This window comes from Anolis sagrei, chromosome 6 (genome assembly GCF_037176765.1).
Source record: "Anolis sagrei isolate rAnoSag1 chromosome 6, rAnoSag1.mat, whole genome shotgun sequence".
NCBI lineage: Eukaryota > Metazoa > Chordata > Lepidosauria > Squamata > Dactyloidae > Anolis > Anolis sagrei.
This window is the reverse complement of record NC_090026.1, coordinates 20423092-20439280: the sequence shown is the minus strand read 5'-3', so window position 1 is coordinate 20439280 and position 16189 is coordinate 20423092. Positions and strand designations below refer to the sequence as shown.

The window sequence follows — 16189 nt, the reverse complement described above, 5'->3', positions numbered from 1 at the left end:
CCCCCAAATGTGACAGTGAGTTTGGGAGACAGAAGCCAAGACAAATATTATCCCAAGGAAAAAAGGAGAAAGGAAATTTAAAAGCACACACACGCACACAAAACCCGTCCATCGCCTTATAAAGTTCGCCGCATTCCTCCACTTCCGGAGTTGGTTGGCGTATTTGGAAACGGAGCTTAGCGCAGAAGTGGAGGTGAACAGTGTGCCGCGAAAGAGAGCAAAAGACTGAATTTAAAGGCATACCTCTTAAGGATAGGAGTGGCAAGCAAAGGGAAGGAAAGGGGTAAAGGGGACAAAAGAATGTGAGGTGGAGGATGGAGACAAAAAGGAAAACAGACAGCGAGAAAGGAAAAAAGAGCTCTGACAAAGTGGAAAGAATGCATCAGGATATCATTTATGGGGACATGATATGAAGCAGGCAGTGGTTTTATGAGTGGGAGAACATGTACTACAATTGCTATGATGGCTCTCAACTTTCCTAAAGCCGTGACCTCTTAAGACAGTTCCTCATGTTTTGGTGACCCCCAACCATAACATTATTTTCGTTGCTACTTCATAATTGCAATTTTGCTACTGAATAGTAATGTAAATATCTGATATGCAGGATGTATTTTCATTCACTGGACAAAATTTGGCACAAATACCCAATATGCACAAATTTGAATACTGGTGGGGTTTGAGGGGGATTGATTTTGTCATTAGGGAGTTGTAGTTGCTGGGATTTATAGTTAATCTACAATCAAAGAGCATTCTGAACTCCACCAATGATGGAATTGAACCAAACTTGGCACACAGAACTCCTATGCCCAAGAGAAAATACTGGAGAGGTTTGGTGGACATTGACCTTGAGTTTTGAAGTTGTAGTTCACCTACATCCAGAGAGCACTGTGGACTCAAACAATGATGGATCTGGACCAAACTTGGCATGAATCTTCAATATGCCCAAATCTGAACACTGGTGTAGTTTGGGGGAAAATAGACCTTGACATTTGGGAGTTGTAGTTGCTGGGATTTATAGTTCACCTACAATCAAAGAGCACTCTGAACTCCACCCATGATGGAACTGAACCAACTTTGGCTCACAGAACTCCCATGACCAACAGAAAATACTGGAACAGTTTGGTGGACATTGACCTTGAGTTTTGGAGTTGTAGTTCACCTACATCCACAGAGCAGGAGGAGGGCTTTTGTTGGGAGGATTTGGCATCAGTTTCCAAAAAGGAAGAGGACAGGCAGAGGGATCTTCAGCCTTCTCTGCCAAAGGGGTTCCCAAGACCATCAGAAATATATGTTTGCTGATGGTCTTTGGTGACCCCTCTGAAACCCGACCTCCAGGTTGAGAAACACTGTACTAGAGAGAGAAAGGGCTAAAAGGAAGCATGAGAATGGTATCTGGAAGAGGAACGTATAGCCTAGAAAAAAGTGGTCAGCTATGGATATTGACAGAATTGATATTATCCATTTTTATCCGTACCGACCTTTTACCCATATAGAAACAGCTGCCTGCTTCTGCAGTCATGACCCAGGTTTATAGTCCTCATGACTGCTGCTAAAGGGTCCATTTACACTGTAGAATTAACACAAGAGGTCAGTCATAGCACAGCACATGATGAACCAACCTGGACACCACATATTATTTGAGAACACAGAAATGCCTGACCACTCTAACGACCACCATGTCAGACTACACAGAGAGGCCATTGAAATCCACAAGCATGTGGACAATTTCAACAGAAAGGAGGAAACCATGAAAACTCTAAAATCAGGACAATTAATAAAGAGCAATGCTCAAAAACAGGGGAATTCCAGACAAGAAACAATCAGGGCCAGCTAGTACCTCCCAACAAAGCAAGAAGCAGCCAGGCTTTGAAGCTGCAAGGCCATTCAGTGATAATCAAGGTGGCCAATTGCAACATTCACACTTGCCTAAAGCAGATAAGAGTTCTTTCTCCCACCCTGGACATTCCACAAATATATAAATCTCACTTGCATAGTTTCCAACAGACCTCACATGCTCTGAGGATGGGCAAAATGTCAGGAGGGAATGCTTCTGGAACACGGCCATACAGCCCGGAAAACTCAGAGCAATCCAGTGATTCTGGCCATGAAAGCAAAGAAAGCACAGAACACTGGGATCTTTCTGCCTTTATGTTTTTAAAAGCAATCATGAGGAATAGAAACTTGAGGTGCATCTACACTGTAGAATTAATGCAGTTTGACACTACCTCTACTGCCATGGCTCAATGCTCAATGCTATGGAATCACAGAAGCTGTAGTTTTACAAGGTCTGCCAAAGAGTGTGGGTGCATTTGTAGCCAGCATTCAATAGTACTGAGCCATGTCAGTAAAAAGTGGTATCAAGCTGCATTAAATCTACAGTGTAGATGCACCTCAAGTTTCTAATCCTCGTGATTCCTTTTAAAAACATAAGGGCAAAAATATCTCAGTGTTCTGTGCTTTCTTTGCCAATTTTCTTCTTTTCGTCGCCTCTGGTTAGAATCCCTTCATTACACTCCCCTGATCTTCACAGCTATGTTCTTTGCCGACGGCTGCAATTTTGCCAGAACCTCAAATACAATCGAGATATCTAAGGAAACCAATCACATGGTTGTTTATGGGTTTAAATGGATTTTAAAACCTAAATACATTTCAAGGAGGTTTACAAAATGAAAAGGCACCATAGACTATAGATAGGGGGAAGAAGGGCAGATTAACTGAAACAGAGGCATTCCGTTCTCATAAAAATCAACAATAAAAATATTCATAAACATGAGCAATACAAGCTTCAGACAGGAATCAATTAAAAGCTGACTAATACATCCTGATCTTTAAGGGGGTTTTTTTGCCAAGGAGAGAGATAAATATAGTAATAGGTGCACTGGTTTGACTCTGGAGACCAGGGTTTGAGTCCCCAATTGGCCATGAAAACCCATAGGCGACTTTGGGTGAGTCACACACTATCAGAAGCCCTTAGGGTTGCCACAAGTCAGAAATGACTTGAAGGCACACAACAACAACAACAACAACAACAACAAATTTGCATAATTGACATTTAGTGCTTCCAAACTTGCCTTGCGCAAAAAACACAGAAAGATGGACAATAGAGACAAGAGGAAGAGATGACACACTCTGTCTCATCAGCTCCTAACTCCAAATATACGAATAGAAAAACAGATATTTCAAAACCTCTTCTCTGGGTTGGACAAACTCTTTTCTTTTATGGAGTCATCTTCACAAGCAAGAAGCTGACCAAGTCTGCAATTATTTTGTGGTGCAAAGTACTTTGTGCATGGTCAGAGGCATCCTCCTGTCTCTATATTATCTCCTTATATTCCATGACCACAGGCATCTCATGGACCAAGAAGGGAGGGGCTGCCTCTGAACATTTGTGTCCCAACCTGGGGAAAACGCTGTTTATACAGTAATATAATACAAAGAAATAAATTAACTTCAGTGAAACACATCTTATTCAATGTATTCAGTCCACAAACTGCTTCTAAAACTAAACAGCACAGAAAATAAATTATAAACCTGAAAACAGCATGGCATGTAGACAAAGGGTGCATCTACCCCACTGTTTCTCAAGCTGGGGGTCGCGAGGGGGTTTCAGAGGGGTCGCCAAAGAGCCTTTGGCAAAGAAGGCTGATCTCTCCACCTGTCCTTTCTTCCTTTTTGGTGTTGGTGAACTACAACTCCCAGAATTTAAAAACAGCCCCTCCCCAACCCCACCAGTATTCAATGTTGGCCATGGAGGTAGTGTGCCAAGTTTGGTGCAGATGCATTGTGAGCTGGATTCAGACTGCTCTTTGATTATAGGTGAACTATAAAGCTCAGCAACTACAACTCCCAAATGTCAAGATCTATTTCCCCCAAACTCCACCAGTGTTCACATCTGGGCATATTGAGTATTCGTGCCAAGTTTGGTCCAGATCCATCATTGTTTGAGTCCACAGTGCTCTCTGGATGTAGGTGAACTGCAACTCCAAAACTTAATTTTATGGTTGGAGGTCACCACAACATGAGGAACGAAGATTGAGAAACACTGCTCTAGGTCATCAAGTGCAATTCTATCATCGGCTTCCAATGGAGGTCAACCACAGAGTCACCCTGGAAGAACTAGAAATCCCTAGCGCGATATTCTCTCAGGTTATTCATGGTTTTTCATTTTCAAGGACGACCTGTGCCCTTAAACCTAATGAATATGGAGGACGAACTGTAATGCTGCTTTGTTCATTGCAATGTATCAACAGTTCATAGGAAAACCTGCAAGTTCCCGACCCCTCCTTGCTCTAGTTGAATAAAGTCAATGGCATTTTCCGCCCATGGATGTTTCTGCTATCAGGGACTTAGCAGTTCAATTCTCTGTTATCTGTAATGTTTACTTACTCTTCCTGCGCTCACATACTGATGCGTCAGCTAAATGATGCATCGCCATGTGACGCATTGATTGCTTTCTATCTATTACCCATTGGCTTGAAAGAGAAGAATTATAAACTACTAAACCTGGTCCAATCAGGTCTGGCTAGTAACAAGAGAAGGGAAATCAGGGTTGGCAGAAGCTGGGGAAGCTTTGGCCCACCAAATGCTTGGACTAGAATTCCCATTATCCTTTGTTGGCTGGTGATGAAGGCAATTGTAGGGCAAAGTATCTGTATGGGCAACATTTCTCCTAGTTTTTGGCTTTCATGGGTTGAGGCAGTGCAGAATAGATATACAGCTACTAGGTAACAATGGTGATTGGTGGATTCTGGGAACTGTAGTCCAATAGTTTCCCCAAGTCTTTGTTTTCAGTTCAGTTTCAACAGCCAGGGTTGAACAGGACAAGAATCTAGGTCAGGCCTGGGCAAACTTCAACCCTCTAGATGTTTTGGACTTCAACTCCCACAATTCCTAACAGCCTCAGACTGTTAGGAATTGTGGGAGTTGAAGTCCAAAACGTCTAGAGGGCCGAAATTTGTTCAGGCCTGATATAGATGCTTTCCTGTCTGCTGTTTTGAATGTGGAATCAAGAACTAAAACCTGGAAATTACAAGTCCAATTCTTACATTCTTATTCCAGGTGCAGAATCGAATAAGGAGCTAGGAAATAAAGTAGCATTATTTATTGTCTATATAGAGTACTTATTCCCCATTCCTCAGCCTCAAAGGCTCTCACAGACTTACAAATCACACCTTGAAGAAACAGCAGTCATGTAACTTATCAGGAAACAAGGATCAGTTGCAATTTCAGCCCTGTTTTTGAACACACACAGTCATCACTCACTACTGGTTACCTTGGGTGCCCTATGCTTTCAAAAACTGAAACAACTCCGATATACAAAAGTCAATATGATAGAGAGCGTCCCACATTCGATCATATCAAAAAGTCAAACCAGCACTGCAAACTGTTACTGGCAATAAGCACTCACAGAGATGGGACCACCAACAGTGCAAAGAATAGGACAGGAAACCTCTGGTGAATGTTGTGCATTAGGAGGATAACCCAAACCCCTTTTTCGATGGGGTTCTTGTTTTGCGTCAGCCATTCAAAAGAGAACAAAAGAGAACAAAGGCAGTCCCCAAGTTACAAACAAGATAGGTTCTGTAGGTTTGCTCTTAAGTTGAATTTGTCAGCACAGGTACATTTTTTAAGTGCAACTTCAGCCAAATATATGAGGTTGAGTCAAAAAGTAATGCCTCTATTGCTCTAACTTTTATTTCTTTCACAGCTACTGGACTATCTATGCACGATATGATAGAGGTTACCGTACTCTATTAATATAATCTTTTCTTTGTCCCAATTGATTGATTAGAACCATGAATCTGGAGCTAAAAGAACACGTCGTCATTGAATTTCTGGCAAAAGAAGGTTGTGCACCTAAGGAAATCTATCATCGCTTGATGAATGTTTATGATTTGGCCCCTTCTGACTTTTACCTGTTTAGACCTCTGAAAGACAACCTAGGTGGTTGCAGATTCAATAACCTGAACGCCATAACAGCTTTAAAATAATGGGTCACGGAGCAAAACATTGAATTTTTCCAAAATGGTTTTGATGCCTGGGTTAAACACTGGTGCAAATGTGTACAAATTGATGGTGACTATGTTGACGAATAGTTTTGTGTACAGGACAGTTCAGGCTATAATCTGTAGCAACTTCCACTGTTACATGTTTACTCATAACATTTTTATGACACAGGACACAAATTATTTTGACCCACCCACATATATATCTTTTAGTTTTGGATAGGGAAGGGGGTAAGTCCCCTGTGGTGCTTGTTTTGCTGCCTGTACCCCGGTTCAGAAGATTTCACCTCACTTTCTGTCCCTATAAATAACTGGATTTTGAAAAATTTCACTTGCTATACACAATCTTGTGATTGATATTAAAGCATCACTGGAGACATATTTTCCCCAGGAATTAATTTCCATTCCTAGGGGCAGATTTCTCTCACTTCCTGTTGTCTCACCTCTGTTCTTAACTATGAGTCACTTGTAAGACAAATGTTTGTAACTTGGGAACTGCCTGTATTGCAAAGAATTTATAAGCTAAACTTACACTAAGGCTGCAATTCAGCAAGCTTAGGATATTTTGGATACTTAGTGTGCTGTACAAATTGAACCTATGCACCCAGAATCACCTCAGAGATCATTTGAATGTCCACATCATGCCAAGGACAACAATCAAATAAATGCTGTACTCGGCTGTGTCCTGCTGTCCTTTGACATTCACACAGTGTCATGGTGAACTTTGATGAGAGGGAGGCATCATGGATATGGCACAGTGGAGTGCGTGTTTATCTTTTAAGTGTCTTAGGATACATCTACACCAGGTATGGGCAAACCCACACCCGGGGGCTGAATATGGCCCCTTGGGCTCTTCTCTCAAGCCCTGTTCTCTCTCACCATCCTATCCTTCCTTCCCTCTTCCTCCTTCCCTTCCACCCTTTTCGTCATTTCTTCCTTCCTCTTTCCCTCCTTCTTCCTTTCCCTTCCTCTTTCTCCCTCCCTTCCTCCTTCCCTTCCACTCTTTCGTCCATCCTTCCCTCTCCCCCTTTCTTCTTCCTTCCTTCCCCTTTTGTGTTTCCTTCCTTCTCTCTTTCCTTTATTCTTCTTTTCCTTCCATCCATCTCTTCCTCCCTTCCTTCTTTTTTCCTTCCTCCTTCCCTTCCATCCTTGCTTCCTTCCCTCTCTCCCTCTTTCTCCTTCCATCCTTTTGTCCTTCCTTTTCTCTTTCCTTTCTTCTTCCCTCCCTTTTGTCTTTTCCTTTTCTTTCTTTCCTCCTTACCTTCCTCCTTTTCTTCTCCCCTTCTTTCCCTTCTGTCTTTCCTTCTCTTCCTTCCATCCTTCTCTTCCTCCCTTCCTTCTTTTTCCTTCCTCCTTCCCTTTCATCCTGCCTTCCTTTCCTTTTGTCTTTCTTTCCTTCCCTCTTTCTTCCCTCCTTTCCTCTCTCTTCTTCCATCCTTCCCTTCTTCCCTTTCGTCCTTCCTTCCTTCTCTCCTTCTCTCCTTCCTTCCTTCTTACTTCCCTCCTTTTCCTCTCTCCCTCTTTCTCCTTCCTTCCCTTTTGTCTTTCCTTCTCTTCCTTCCATCCTTCTCTTCTTCCCTTCCTTCTCTTTCCTTCCTCCTTCCCTTTCATCCTTCCTCCCTTTCCTTTTGTCGTTCTTTCCTTCCCTCTTTCCTCTCTCCTTTTTTAAATTCCATCCTTCCCTTCCTCCCTTTCGTCCTTCCTTCTCTCTTTCCTTCCTCCTTCTCTTCCTTCCTTTCATCGCTGGGTAGCCAGTCTTTTTAGTAGGGAGTGCTAACATGTGGCCCCCAAGTTAGAAAGTTTGCCCATGCCTGATCTACACTGTAGAATTAATGCAGTTTGACCTCACATTTGCAGCCATTCCTCAATGCTATGGAATCCTGGGAGCTGTAATTTGGTGAGACACTTGCATTCTTTAGCAGAGAAAGCTTAAGATCTTGTAAAACTATAACTCCTTTAATTCTATAGCAGGCATGAGCAAACTTTGGCCCTCCAGGTGTTTTGAACTTCAACTCCCACAATTCCTAACAGCCTACCGGCTGTTAGGAATTGTGGGAGTTGAAGTCCAAAACACCTGGAGGGCCCAAGTTTGCCTATGCGTGTTCTATTGCTTTAAGACATGGAGTTAAAGCGATGTCAAGCTGTATCAATTCTATAGTGCAGAGACACCCTTTGGAAAGGTGTCTGTCTGATTTGTTTGTGGTTTTCTGCTAAGTGGCAGGTTCATAGAGAGAGCTGTTGAGTTAGCAAATACCACAGCTGTGGTTTCAACTAGCTGATGAGAGATTTGCTGGTCCCTTGGAAGATGCTATCATTTGCCTTCAGCTTCCCCATCTATATATTCGAGGCTACAGAAGAGCGATCCCTCCTTCCTCAAATGCTCAGACCGCTAACAAGTTTCTGTTTTGCAACCTGCCTGGATAAGGCTGAACCACAAGGTATTACAACACGATCTTAATGACTTATAGGCACTGGAGTAAACATCTCCATATACGTCACTATACTATTAATCTCAATATACTCCAGCAGTTGTATGTCATGACAATTAAATAGAACCTCTCTATCTTTGAAGGTTAAATATGGAAAAAGTTAGTAGCTTTTGCTTCTAGGCTTCAGCAGGCGGCTGCTTGGCTGCTGTGGAAACAGGATGCTGGACTATGGAAGTCTGATTGGATCTAACAGAACTCAAGATATATAAATAGAGAGAAACGTAACAGGAAGAGAAACAGGCCCTCTCATTTCTCTAGGAAAGAAACAAGGCTAAGTACATGAGGAATAAGGGTGCAGTGGTTTTCAGTCATCTAGATGTTTTGAGATTTCTGATTGTTAGCCAACCTGATTGGGAATTTGGAGAGCTGAAGTCCAAAAAACACCTGGAGAATCAAAGTTTGGAAATTGCGGATCTACACTGTAAAATTAATGCAACTTGACTCCAATTTAACTGCCATGGATGAATGCAATGCAATCCTGGGAGTTGTAGTTTGATGAGGCCTAAGCACTCTGTGGCAGAGAAGACTGAACACCTTGTAGCACTACAGTTACCAGAATTGTCCAAATGCCCGATCACTGTCTCCCAAAGCAGTTACTGTACTCCGAACTCAAGAACAGAAAATGGAATGTTGGTGGACAGGAAAAAAAGATGGGCTCAAAGCCAACTTCAAAAACTGTGCAATAGAAACCAAGAATTGGGAAGCCCTAGCCCTTGAGCACTCTAACTGGAGGTCAGCTGTGACCAGCAGTGCTGCAGAATTCGAAGAGGCATGACTGGACTGCGAAAGGGAGAAACGTGCCAAGAGGAAGGCGTGTCAAACCAACCTTGACCAGGACCGCCTTCCAACTGGAAACTGTTGTCCTCATTGCGGGAGAATATGAGGATCAAGAATAGGGCTCCACAGCCACCTACAGACCCACTACCAAGACACTGCACTTGGAGGACCATCATCCTTGGGCTACGAGGGATCGCCTAAGGAAAAGGAACCAGGTTTCCATAGCATTGAGCCATGGCTGTTAAAATAGCACCGAACTGCATTATTTCTACACTGTAGATCAGTGTTTCTCAACTTTCTTAATGCCACGACCCCTTAATACAGTTCCTCATGTTGTGGTGACCCCCACCCATAAAATTATTTGCATTGCTACTTCATAACTGTAATTTTGCTACTGTTATGAATTGTAACGTAAATATCTGATATGCAGGATGTTTTTTCATTCACTAGACCAAGTTTGGCACAAATACTCAATACACCCAAATTTGAGTACTGGTGGAGTTGGGAGGGGATTGATTTTGGCATTAAGGAGTTGTAGTTGCTGGGATTTATAGTTCACCTACAATCAAAAAGCACTCTGAACTCCACCAGAGATGGAATTGAACCATACTTGGCACACAAAACTCCCATGACCAAAAGAAAATACTGGAAAGGTTTGGTGGACATTGAGCTTGAGTTTTGTAGTTAACCTACATCCAGAGCGTATTGTGGACTCAAACAATGATGGATCTAGACCAAACTTGGCATGAATACTCAATATGTCCAAATGTGAAAATTGGTGGAATTTGTGGAAAATAGATCTTGTCATTTGGGAATTGTAGCTGCTGGGATTTATAGTTCACCTACAATCAAGAAGCATTCTGAACCCCACCAATGATGAAATTGAACCAATCTTGGCACACAGAACTACCATGACCAACAGAAAATACTGGAAAGGTTTGGTGGACATTGAGCTTGAGTTTTGGAGTGTTAGTTCACCTACATCCAGAGGACACGTGGAGGGCTTTTGGTGGGAGGATTCGCTGTCTGTTTCCAAAAAGGAAGAGCAGGACAGGTGGAGAGACCTTCAGCCTTCTCTGCCAAAGGGGTTCCTAAGACCATCAGAAATATGTGTTTTTTGATGGTCTTTGGTGACCCATCTGAACCCCCTTGCGACTTCCCCAGGGGTCCCGACCCCCAGGTCGAGAAACACTGCTGTACATACAGCCTATGTCATCCAAACAATCTGTGTTCCATATTTTGAAGCCAGCAAAATTAACATCAAAGTAGGGAGGGGAGGGAAGAGAACCAATCAATTAAACAATCAGGAGCAACAGGATGGGGGGGGGGGGAGCACATGATGCTCTTCAATCGGCGGACTGACACACCAATGACAGATTCCAGATTTATATAATATCCATGGTGCCCTGCCTCCTCCTCCGGCTGCCCTGGGGATCTGGAACACGCTTCCAACATGCCTCCTGCCATGTGATCCTCAAAGGCGCGGCTGGGACAGGGCTATGCCCAAACAGGGCAGGTTTTGCCTGGGGAAGTAGACCGGCTTTGCCAAGTGCAAATCAATTTTTGTTGTTTTTACATCGCATGCAAAATATGTTACAGAAGAATCCACACCATCCCATGCAATAGCTAGGCCAGTTATATGTTAACCTTGGTACAGACAAACACGTTGTAGCTGATGGCTCCATTGCGCCTGAGTAAAGAGTAAACGTTTTCTACTGATGCACCATGGTTGTCCAGAAGCACCACTATTATTACACATATCAATTGACATATGAGCCTGAGTCCCCATGGGGAGAGAGGACCGCTGAGCTGCTGAACTTGCTGATAGAATGGTCGGCGGTTTGAATCTGGGGAGCGGGGTGAGTTCCCGCTGTTCGCCCCAGCTTCTGCCAACCTAGCAGTTCGAAAACATTCAAATGTGAGTAGATCAATAGCTACCATTCTGGAAGGTAATGGTGCTCCATGCAGTCATGCAGGCCACATGACCTTGGAGGTGTCTATGGACAATGCTGGCTTGTAAAAATTGAGATGAGCACCATCCCCCAGAATTGGACATGACTAGACTTAACGTCGAGGGGAAACCTTTACCTTTTATTATGATTCCTGAATTCTAGCCCTCCAGATGTTTTGGACTTAAACTCCCAAAAGTCTCTACTGCTTTGACCTACAACCAGGGATGGTGGGAGCTGAAGTCCAAAACACCTGGAAGATCCATTTTGGAAACACTGCTAGAACAAAACTGACAGCCAGAATGGGTACTTGCATCCATATGTGCTGGAAAAGTGTCCAAGCACTCTTACAATGTGACCCCCTCCCACACAAGTCTATTGACGGACATTAATATTGCATTGACACTGGAGAATGAATGCAGTTTGACACCACTTTTGACTGCCATGATGCAATGCTGTGGAATCCAGAGAGCTGTAGTTTGGTGAGAAGGCTAAAGACCTAAAAGGCAGTTCAAATGGTACAAACTGCATTCATTTTACAGTGTAGAGCAGGCATGGGCAAACTTTGGCCCTCAAGGTGTTTTGGACTCCAACTCCCACAATTCCTAACATCTGGTAGGAGTTGAAGTCCGAAACACCTAAAGGGCCGAAGTTTGCCCATGGCTGGTGTAGAGGCATCCTATGTTCTCCTAACTAAATACTTATTTACCTTATTTATACCGCTTTTCTCAGCCCGGCGGCAACTCAAGGCAGTTCACAATCGGCAACACTGTGATGCCTCAACAATTATAAAACAATTAAAAACAATAATAAAATACTATCAAAACATTTAACATATAATATAAAATCTGCACAGAGCCATAAAACATTGTTATAAGCGTCTCCTTGCCAAAGTCATCCAATTGAAGTCCAAAATACCTGGAGGGCCAAAGTTTGCCCATGCCTGTCTTACTGTCATTTTAGTCTGTATCGGTATACAAGTTTAAGATCCCACTTATGGAAAATGTAGCTACTTATTGTAAAGTGCTACAATACATCCAGGATGTATCTACACTGTAGAATCAATGCATTATCCAACCGTTGGCTATTTGATTTTTCGAGAAGAACCATTCATAGCGGCGCCTTTTCAGGATGAATCCTTTTCCTTTTGTTTGCTCTCTCCACCTCCCACCTTCATTGCTCATCCTGTTTGCTCACAGTTCTGTCATCTATGGCTAACTCAGACTTGTAATCCACACTTCCTTCTCAGACCAACCTCACCAAGGGAAAAGAGAAGCCAAGCATTCCTGGAAGCTGCCAATCCTTCTTTTCTTTTGGTCTGGACCAGGAATGGACAAACTTCGACCTTCCAGGTGTTTTGGACGTCAACTCCCACAATTCCTAACAGCCGATAGGCTGTTAGGAATTGTGGGAGTTGAAGTCCAAAACACCTGGAGGGCTGAAGTTTTGCCCATGCCTGGTCTGGACAGATCTCAATGCTGCCATTGCAGACTCAAATCCAGTACTCCTTTTGTTGACACTGCCTTCTCAAAAAAAAAATCCAAGTACTGGAATCATGCGCTTTCCAGTTCAAACAATTAGACCACATTGCCTTCCTAACAAACTCAAAGTTTGGTTGCTGCAAGTTTTCCAGGCTATATGGCCACCTCCAGCAAGCAATCACAGTCAGTTTTGGGTCGCTGTGAGCTTTCCGGACTGTATGGCCATGTTCCAGAAGCATTCTCTCCTGACGTTGTTCTTTATCTATGGCAGGCATCCTCAGCGGTTGTGAGGTCTGTTGGAAACTAGGAAAATGGGATTTATATACTGTATCTTCCTAGTTTTCAACAGATCTCACATCTTCCGAGGAAGCCTGCCATAGATGCAGACGAAACGTCAGGAGTGAATGCTTCTGAAACTTAAAGCAACCCAGTGATTCCGGCCATGAAAGCCTGCGACCATACAAACTCAAACTTCTCCTCTATTGGACAACAAGAAATGTTTTGAGGGGGCATCTACACTGTAGACTTAACCCAGTTTGACACCACTTCAACTGCCATGGCTCTATGTTGTGGAATCAAGGGAGCTTTAGTTTTGCAAGGTCAAAGAGTGATGGTTCCTCACCAAACCACAAACACCAAAGTGGTCCCAAACTGCATTGATTCTACAGTGTAGATACATTCTGGATGTAGTGTTGCACTTTACAATAAGTAACTACATTTTCCATGAGTAGGATCTTAAACCAGTATACCAATACAGACTAAAATGACTATAGGACAGGCATAGGCAAACTTTGGCCCTCCAGGTGTTTTGGACTTCAACTCCCACAATTCCTAACAGCCAGTGGGCTGTTAGGAATTGTGGGAGTTGAAGTCCAAAACACCTGGAGGGCCAAAGTTTGTCCATCCTTGTCCTATAGGAACATCTACACTGTAGAATCAATGCAATCTGACACAACTTTTAACTACTATGGCTCAATGCTATGGAATCAAGGGAGCTGTAGATTAGTGAGGCATCAGCACTCTTTGGCAGAGACTAAAGAGTTTGCAAAACTACACATCCCAGGATTCTAAAGGTAAAGGTTTTCCCCTGACATTAAGTCTAGTCATGTCAGACTCTGGGGGTTGGTGCTCATCTCCATTTCTAAGTTGAAGAGTCGGCATTATTCATAGACACCTCCAGGATCTTGTGGTTGGCATGACTACGTGGAGCACCGTTGCCTTCCCGCTGGAACGGTACCTACTGATCTACTCACATTTGCATGTTTTTGAACTGCCCAGGATTATATTTATAATAATAATAATAATAATAATAATAATAATAATAATAATAATTATTATTATTATTATTATTATTATAAACACAAAAAAGATGAGTTCACAGCAAACAAGATCACTCTGCCAGATGTTGTATTGGTTCACACGTCGGACACTTCCCAAGTGTTTAGGACTGTGTGATGTATCAGTGAATAATGCGTGCAGATCATAGAATCACAGAGTTGGAAGAGACCTCATGGGCCATCCAGTCCAACCCCCAGCCAAGAAGCAGGAATATTGCATTCGAATCACCCCTGAGAGATGGCCATCCAGCTTCTATTTAAAAACCTCCAAAGAAGGAGCCTCCACCACACTCCGGGGCAGGGAGTTCCACTGCTGAACAGCTCTCACAGTCAAGAAGTTGTTCCTCATGTTTAAGTGGAATCTCCTTTCCTGTAGTTTGAAGCCATTGTTCCGCATCCTAGTCTCCAGGGCAGCAGAAAACAAGTTTGTTCCCTCCTTCCTATGACATCCCCTCATATCTTGATACATAGCTATCATGTCTCCTCCCAGGCTTCTCTTCTTCAGTCTAAACATGCAAAGCTCTTTAAGCCGCTCCTCATAGGGCTTGTTCTCCAGACCCTTGATCATTTTAATCACCCTCCTCTGGACACATTCCAGCTTGTCAACATCTCCCTTCAATTGTGATGCCCAAGATTGGATACAGTAGTCCAGTAAGGTGGCCTTTTGCAGCTGACAGATGGTAATTTTGTCAGCCCCGATTGTGTTTAAGTGCAAGCCAAGGTCTTTAGGCACTGCACCTAATGTGCCAATCACCACTGGAGCCGTCTTTACTGGCTTGTGCCAGAGTCTTTGCAGTTATATTATTGTATTGTTGTTGTTATTATTATTATTATTATTATTATACAATACAATATTGTATTATTACTGTGTTATTATTTTTATTATTGTATTATAAGTGTATTATTATTGTATTGTTGTAGGCTTTCATGCGTTGCTGTGAGTTTTCTGGGCTGTATGGCCACGTTCCAGAAGAACTCTCTCCTGACATTTCGCCTACATCTATGGCAGGCATCCTCAGAGGTTGTATTATTATTCTATAGCATTGAGCAGGGCAGGTAAAGTGGTGTCAAACTGCACTGATTCTACACCCCACTGCACCCAGTGTGCCGATCACTACTGGGACCACCTTTACTGGCTTGTGCCAGAGTGTTTGCAGTTAATAATAACAACAATAATAATAATACATTATTATTATTACTACTGTATTATACAATACAATATTTATTATTGTATTATGAGTTTATTATTATTGTATTGTCTAGCCTTTCATGGCCGGAATCACTGGGTTGCTATATGTTTTCCAGGCTGTATGGCCACGTTTCAGAAGCACTCTCTCCTGACATTTCACCTGCATCTATGGAAGACATCCTCAGAGGTTGAATTATTATTCTATAGAATTGAGCAGGGCAGGTAAAGTGGTGTCAAACTGCACTGATCCTACACCCCAAATCCCTCTGTCAGTCAACCAAGGGATCTATCTTCCAGCCCAGAGATCCTCTCATTAGGCAACACTACTTTTCTGGAAAATCTCTTTTCTCTGCTATTTCGAATTCTACTTATTTTGATGGACCCCTCTCTCCCCAAAAGCAAGTCTCCCCATTAGTTTCCTCACCTCTTTCCATCGCAGCAGCCAAAACAGCACCATCCGATTCCCACCATCCGCTCAACCAACTCCACGCCCTGCTCAGCTCAGTCCTAGCAAGGGTTAAAAGGGCGGGGAAAAGCCCAAGCCACGCCCACTCCTCCACCTCCCTCCTTCCCTACCGTATTTCTTGTAAAGGGAGCTCAGCAGGAAAAGTTGCAAAAACAACACAATTCTTTTCCTTCTCCCATTTAAAAGGTGGAAGAAGGGGGGAAAGGTAGAGAAGAGGAGGTGGGAGGAGAGGAGGGGAAAAAAGAGCCTGAATAGAGTATTTTTCCCCTTCTTTTCTTTCTTCCTTTCTGTGTGTGCCTCCCTCACCCCCCATTGGCCAACCCAGCCCTGGGATGGAATTTCCTGAAAAGTTTCTTTCCCAGAGAAAGTAATCAGTTCCAGATGGGAAGGGAGCCGAGTGGTTGGTGGGGAGGGATTGGTGAAATAGATAGAATGAGACAGGGGGAGAAAGGGAGGGGAGGGGGGAAATATATGGATGGATGGCAGAGGGGAAAAG

The 16189-nt window shown here is 43.1% G+C and overlaps 1 protein-coding gene across 2 annotated transcripts in view; it reads right to left on the bottom strand.

Moving 5' to 3' along the window:
* The window catches only part of CDC42EP5 (CDC42 effector protein 5), a 30975-nt gene extending 15100 nt beyond the window's left edge, over window positions 1-15875 (bottom strand). For both annotated transcript variants that reach the window (XM_060780442.2, XM_067469881.1), the window contains exon 1: window positions 15652-15875. The gene's annotated coding sequence lies outside the window, so the exon portion shown is untranslated. The remainder of the gene's footprint in view (window positions 1-15651) is intronic.
* Between the last annotated feature and the right edge of the window lie 314 nt (window positions 15876-16189).